This window comes from Triticum aestivum, chromosome 6B, assembly GCF_018294505.1.
Source record: "Triticum aestivum cultivar Chinese Spring chromosome 6B, IWGSC CS RefSeq v2.1, whole genome shotgun sequence".
NCBI lineage: Eukaryota > Viridiplantae > Streptophyta > Magnoliopsida > Poales > Poaceae > Triticum > Triticum aestivum.
In genome coordinates, this window is record NC_057810.1 from 78,344,571 (window position 1) to 78,352,626 (window position 8,056).

The window sequence follows — 8,056 nt, forward strand, 5'->3', positions numbered from 1 at the left end:
TGCAGTGCATAGATCATCGATGGCAAAGAAGTGCTACGCCAGGAGTATATATACGATGAGTGGCCGGAGTGTCAGGCCCAGGTGTTACCGGTTTCCGGTTTCTGAGCGACAGGCAGTAGTTAGTTTAGGTTCACGCTAATGCGAGAGAGGGATACGAACTCATGTACTCAAAGTGATAGCTCTTCTCGCGTATACCATTGTTTAGATGGATGACGATGTATTTGCAAGTAATCAATGACTTGTATCGCTATTTTCGAGATGATGACGAGAGACCACTTTGTGTTGGATGATGATTATGATGAGACTATTTGTATGTATATGCTATGATTACATTCGTGGTCTTGCAGGCATTTGTATGTGTATCATGATGACATTTCTATGTGCTAAAGATTCTTCTATAAAGCCTGTTCAAATACAAAAGAAATATGCCAAAAAAAACATGTTAAATTAGCAGTAGTGAGTGTATAAAAGTTAGTAGCAGTGCCGCGGTAGCAGTAGCGCGTCGTTGCAAAGGGCGCTAGAGCCACTAGCAGTAGCGAGCTTCCAATAACCGCGTTGCTGCTACACTTGTGTAGGAGTAGCGCGGGTGACCACACGCTATTGCTATGTGTTAGCTGTAGCGCCCTATTAGTAGCACCCCTCCCCGCGCTACTGATACACCTAAAACCCGCACTGCTGCTAGCCTTTTCCCTAGTAGTGTTAGGGCCTTGGATAACCACTGGCATCATAATGAACTTCCGCTTCATGCACAACCAAGGAGGAAGGTTATAGATACATAGAGTCATGGGCCAGGTGCTTAAACCAAACCATATGTCCTAGTGTCACCTGCAAAGTCCTCCCACTTTCTCATGATTTTTCTCCAATGCGACCCATCAGTGTGTGCTCTAAACTTCTTGTCTTTCTTACGGTCCTCTTTGTGCCATCGCATCAAATTAGCATTCTCTTTGTTTCTGACAGATGTTTCAACCGTGGTATTATAGGAGCATACCACATCGCCTTGGCAGGAACCCTCTTCCTGGGGCACTCGCCATCAAAAGGGTCATCTCGTCTGATCTTATACTGCAAGGCACCGCATACCAGGCATGCGTTCAAATCCTCATACGCACCACAGTAGAGGATGCAGTCATTAGGGCATGCATGTATCTTCTGCACCTCCAATCCTAGAGGGCAAAGAACCTTCTTTGCTCCGTACATATTGTCGGGCAATTCGTTATCCTTTGCAAGCTTCTTCTTCAATATTCTCATTAGCTTATCAAATCCGTTGTTAGATACACCATTGTTTGCCTTCCATTGCAGAAATTCCAGTGTGGTGCCGAGTTTTGTGTTGCCATCTTCGCAATTGGGGTAAAACCCTTTTTTGTGACCCTCTAACATGCGATCGAACTTCAACTTATCCTTGTCACTTTGGCCTTGTCTCTTTGCATCAACAATGACACGGCGAAGATCATCATCGGGCACATCGTCTGGTTCCTCTTGATCTTCAGCTTCCTCCATTGCAGCATCACCGTATTCAGGGGGCAGATAGTTGTCATCATCCTCTCCTTCTTCGTTGTCTTCCATCATAACCCCTCTTTCTCTGTGCTTGGTCCAAACATTATAGTGTGGCTTGAAACCCTTCTCAAGCAGGTGGATGTGAAGGGTTTTCGAGTCAGAGTAAGACTTTGTATTCTCACATCTAGGGCATGGACAACATATAAAACCATTCTGCTTGTTTTCCTCAGCCACTTAGAGAAAATTATACACGCCCTTAATGTACTCGGAGGTGCATCTATCACCGTACATCCATTGCCGGTTCATATGCGTGCATTATATATAATTAAGTGTGTCAAAAACCATTACAGAGCATCATGAATAGAGAAGTGATCAAATTAATAGAAGTTCATCATCACATTAAAACCAAAGTACAGTAGTGATCAAATGTTATTATTGAAAAAATAAATACATAAAGTTAATACATGGTTCTCATTGAATAACATATAGCTCTCTAGAGCATCTAATTGAACCATACATTGAAACTATGTAAAACATTTCAATGCAACAACAAATGCGATCATAATCGCAACTAAGGTAACAATTGATCCAACGGCATAATGATACCAAGCCTCAGTATGAATGACATATTTTCTATTCTTTCTAATCTTCAAGCGCATTGCATCCATCTTGATCTTGTGATCATCGACGACATCCGCAACATGCAAATCCAACCTCATCTTCTCCTCCTCGATTCTTTTCAATTTTTTCTTCAAGTAGTTCTTTTTTTTCAACTAAATTTAACCTCTTGATAATAGGGCCAGTTGGAATTTACGGTTCACATACCTCCTAGAAAAAAACATCTATGTCACGTTGGTCGGCATAATTGTCATAAACACTAAATGAAACAAATAGTTATAAAAGACAATATATATCACATCCGAATCACAGACAGGACGAGGGCCGACGGAGGCGGATACCAAAACAATGGAACTATGTAATAACAAACAATAATAAAAGTAATAAAATTATACATGTATCTACCTAAATCATACAAGTAAGAATTTTTTTTATTTTATAAATAAGATAAGAACAAGAGGTTCACCACGGTGATGCCGGCGACAAGATCGGCCCGGGCGATCGATGGCGGTGAGGACGAGGACGGGACAGGACGGACCGCCAAACCTAGACAAATCTTGAGGAAAATGGAGCTTGGATAAGGAGCTTCGAGAGTAGAAAGCTTAAGTGTGGCTCTGGCATTTCATCGAACACCTCATGTTTATAGGAGGTGAGCTAGAGCACCACAAAACTCTCCCATGGCAAGGGCGGGGGTATATATAGGCCTCTCTTTAGTCCCGGTTTGTGGCTAAAACCGGCAGTAAAGGACAATCTTTGGTCCCAGTTCCAGCCACCAACCGGGACAAAGGTTATGGGCCAGGAGTGAGGCACATTGGTTCCGGTTCATGTCTGGAACCGGGACCAAAGGGGTCAGACGAATTGGGACCAATGGCCCCCGAGGCCCGGCCGGCGCCTTGGCCTTAGGAACCGGGACTGATGCCCCATTTGGTCCCGGTTCTTGAGTGAACCGGGATTAATGCCCTTACCCAGGCCTCGATCAAAGCCATGTTTTCTACTAGTGAGTGATACCCTAGCCAAGAGAGAAGGAAGGGTAAGTCGGTGTTGGCTAGAAGCAGAGCATGTGATGTTACAATATGCATGTAAAGAATTGCTGGCGTGGATGGACCCCTGAGTTGGACATGTTGCATGTTTAGGTAAATAGAAATACTGGGGATCACCCTCTTAGGTATATAGGATGAGCTTACAAAGCTGATAATGAGTTTACACTGAATATGGAAATTATAAAAACGGTAAGAAACAAAGTTGTCATCGGAGAAAAAGGTTGGGTAACACCTTTTCCACTAACGTCACACATTAAACATAAATCACTGATAGTTAATTGTGTCCAACTCATGTACTAGCAGAACTACCACGGATATCTTGCACACAATGCAAAGTCTTCTTCCATACTATACTGCCTGCTAGTCATTCTTGCTCCACATGTTAACAAATAATTTGTTGCACTATCACCATTCACCTCCAATTTCTGAAATGATTGAGCAGCTTCCAATTGCAACTCCACTTGTCTCATGGTTGGTCGTTCATCACCTCTTAATTTTACACATGCTACCGCAAGTGAAGCAATTTCATCAATTTGGTTGCCACCATGGCTCAAAACTTGTTGATCTAATATCTCGAACAAATTACCTTCCGCAAATAAGATACCAAAATGTGCCACAAGACCATCACCTTCGGCAGCCATATATGTGAATGGCTTCTTTCTAGTCATTAACTCTATAAGCATAACACCAAAGCTATAAACATCACTTTTCTCTGTCAGGCGCCATGTGTGCATGTACATCGGATCTACATATCCTAGTGTACCTTGCACATTTGTTGTTAGCCCCGATTAGTCTAATGGAATGTACCTTGAAGCTCCAAAGTCTGCTACCTTTGCTGTCAGAGTATCATCCAAAAGTATGTTAGCAGGTTTGATATCTCTGTGGATGATAGGTACTAAAGTTGTTGAGTGAAGATGGGCAATAGATTTGGCCGTTTTAGTTGCTATCCGAAGCCTATCATCCCAAGGTAATGATCTTGGTCCTTCAACATGAAGATGATCATAAAGAGTTCCATTGGATATGAACTCGTGACCAACAATGGGACTTCTGTTTGAAGGCAGCAACCATATAGTTTTACTACACTCCTATGGTTGATTTGTGATAGGATGGCGACCTAATTAATAAAATCATCAATTTCCCTTTGAACAACCATCTTTGGTTTCTTGATGGCTACAACATGGATGTCTAACAAAATTCCTTAATAGACGGTACCATGCCCCCCACCACCAAGTTGACGATCTTTATCAAAATTGTTTGTTGCCTTCTCTATCTCTTCCAAGGATATGATCATTCTCTCCGCAATATCAGCTCTTTGAGATACCAATTGTTGTAGCAGTTGTCCACGATTTTGCTCGAAATACTTTCGCTTCAACAATTGTGCCCTCTCATGCTTAAACTTGTAGGAAATAAAGTGTGGAATGATGACCCCAAGTACGATAGAAGTCACACTAGCAACTCCAAAAAGAATGCCGAAACCTGAAACATAAAACTACTCACTATCATTCATTTTCTTTGGTATATGTTTAAATACAATGCGTAAATATTTCTAATAACTTTTTTTCATAGTGCCCTTGTTTTATTAGGTATTATAAATATACTCTCAATCAGAACTAGCGGTCAAGGTTAGTTGTGTTTTGGAAAGCATTTTGATAACTAAAATTGTAACTTTCTTGGTATTCAGGGTGGTAATAGATACCACCGAAAGAACTGTTCGGTTTATAAACATAATAATCTGATTATTTTGTAGTTTGGTCCACCAAATTAATGGCTTGATGTTTCGTTTTGCTTGAAATTGTTGACATATAATTTCATTTGACTAGTTCATAAGGAGGGAGACAAGGGGTGGGAGTGGATTTTATGAAAATACTAGCCATTATAACTCTTCGTTCCTGATAAATTATTTATATTGTAACGCCCCTCATTAATCATATACAACACTAAATCACACAACTAAGCCCCCCTTAAGGTTGAAACAATTTTGAGTACTCCCTTGGCTCATCATGAAATTTTGGATATTAAGATGATCTACAATATATATCTTTGATTGCTAACTTTTGTAATCATATATTGCTAGAAAGTATGAACGTTATATCAAGATATATTTTATGATAAATCTACCAAAACTACTTTGTCCTCACAAAAACTGAATATTTTTCAATATGTTACTCCGAGTTTTTTTACTGTACTCTATCTCTGAAGTCATAGTGTGTTTACCAACAGAGGTAGCATGCAATAGCTATTTGTAAGAATTACATTTTTACATATTTTTTGTGATAAATATAACAATAAGATTTTAACTGATGGAAAGGAGTAAATTTTCGGACGCGTTGTTTTGGCTCTCGGGTCATCTGCACCCGATGTGAACAATAAATTCGTTTAAAATAGTTTTAAAAAAATCAACATTTTTTTGTGATGCTAGATGCTCATGTGCGTTAAGTCTGTGCCAAATTTCGTGGAGCTTAGACATTTCAGTAGCTCTTAGCAAAAAGACAAATTTTGAGGTTGTTAGAACAGGCGCACATGAGTCTAGGCACCGAAGTGAATAACCATAGGTTTTCAGATTAATATAGTTGAAGCTGAAAAGTTTTAAACGCGTGTCTCTTTTTTAAACGCGTGTCTCTTTTTTAATAACGCTATCTTTTTTAATAACACTTTATTAAGAAACTTCAATATGAATGAAGGAAAATATTGAAAGCATGTAAAAAATATAAGGAGCGATATGAGACTGGCGCGTTAAAGCCACTGCAGGACAAATTAAAGTTGCAGCATTTGTTGCTCACCTATAAAGTACTCCCTCCGTCCCATAATGTAAGACGTTTTTAGACACTACACTAGTGTCAAAAAACGTTTTACATTATGGGATGAATGGAGTATTTGTCATTGCCAATGCCACCTGCAGACAAGAGAATAGAAAAGGTGAAACTCAGTAAATTACATGTACGCAGTAGTGATCGTATGTAATTGAGCTCTAAATATGGGTAATGACAATATTTACCGAACCTTTGCATCCGCGTTTGACGTATGGGTTGCCGGAATAGCCGTAGTTGCAATGGCACGTATAGCCTCGGTTCCCAGGCTTGCAGTGGCTTTCCGTGCTCCTGCAGAGCTCGCGGGCTATCTTCTTGTCGCAGTGCGCACGCAAAGTTACGTTGAGTGACCGCAATGTTGAGCCATTACCCAAGTGCATGACCTCCCACCGTAGGACAGTGGGAACAACTTTAAAAGTTGGCGACGTCAATCCATGTGGAGGAAGGCTAAAATCACATATTTGACCTTAGGCCGAAATTAAATCATAAATTGACCTGCTCATAAAAAAATTTCACTTTGCTGACCCTTTCGAGTGACGTCCGACAGCTAGGCGCCGCACCCTACTGTGCAGCGCCCTTGCGTTAGGTGTCGCACCTCCTGCCAGCTTGGCAGCCCGAGGCCAGGCACGGCCCCGCACGCAGCTGTGAAGCGCCTACGCTGTAGGTGATGAAGCCATGTACCTAGGGTAGGGTCATGGACCTGTCCAAGGTACCCTCCCCATGGGCACCTCTAGAAGAAACTGTCTTTCAGTCGACCTGGAAGGATTCCACTCGACGGACTCGAAGACACTCGATCATGAAGACTCACTCGACCACCAGGAGATCTAGGGTCACTCTGCATCCAAACGGTCTGTTATTAAGTAGTCTTTATGGCCATGATATCACTTTATGTAAGACGTTACCAGTAACGCCAGGTCTTTATGTACATTGAACCCTCCGCTACGTGGGCTGGCTGGGGTCCTGGCGCTCTCTATATAAGCCACCCCCCTCCACAGGCAGAGAGGTTCGCACCCCTGTAACTCACACGCATATAATCCAGTCGACCCCCTCCGGGAACCGAGACGTAGGGCTGTTACTTCCTCCGAGAAGGGCCTGAACTCGTAAAACTCTTGCGTGTACAACTACTCCATAGCTAGGATCTTGCCTCTCCTTAGTACCCCTCTACACTACTGTCAGACTTAGAACCACGACAGTTGGCGCCCACCGTGGGGCAGGTGTCTTAGCGACTTATTGGAGAAGTTGCAATTTTTTTCGATTTCCTTCATCATGGTTTCAGGCGGAGTTTTGGTTGAGGGCCGCGAGATCCATCTCGGCACGCTCACGTTCGTCGCCGACGACTCTGTCTAGCTTCAGGAGGCTCTGCTCGACGTCGACGCGCTCCCAGTCCGCGGAGCGACGCACTTTCGCGCGTGCGTCCGCGGCGTCCTCCTGCGGCAACCGTCGACCCAGTATCGACCGGTTTTTGTGTCATCCTCCCTCCCAGCTTCCCGCCGGTGCAAGCGCTCCGGTCGGTCGAGGCTTCAGCAGTGGGTGAGGCACGCGGTGGCTCGCCAGTCGACCATCGCCCAAGTCATGGCAATCGAGCCCGACGAATCTCTCTACGGCCTGTTCAACCTGTCGACTTGCTCCGCAGAGACTGCATCCGAGTGCAACAGCAGTGATCCAGCGGCGGAGGTCCTGATGGTCAATGGACCACATGGTCCCCCCGGCTTTCCCGGTGCCGAGGGAGGCGACGGCGGAGGCGATCCGTCGCACGCCCACAAGGAATACCTCCCCGAGCCCCTCAATTCGCTGCAGAGGGAAGAACTTCGCCGCCGGAACATGGATGCGCTTCACACTCCTATCATTGGAGAAACCCCCGAGGCTCGCGCCTTAGAGGACGCGTGCTTGGCCATCCTGGCTGAGCGCACTCGAGTGGAGAACCTTCAGCGAGCACTCGACGAGCGTGCGCGGCAACGGGTCCCGGACTCCAGTCGACGTCAGCTCTTTCCACCTCCGACTCAGGTATATCAAACTCCGATTCAGAATTTAGCAGCTGCAGCCCGTATAGCAGAATCAATTCAGCCTTCCCAGTCAAAGGCTGGCAGAGGCTTGATGCAG

At 43.9% G+C, this 8,056-nt stretch overlaps 1 pseudogene; it reads right to left on the reverse strand.

Moving 5' to 3' along the window:
* Window positions 1-3,454: 3,454 nt before the first annotated feature.
* Window positions 3,455-6,336, reverse strand: LOC123138856 (wall-associated receptor kinase 3-like; annotated as a pseudogene).
* Window positions 6,337-8,056: the final 1,720 nt, after the last annotated feature.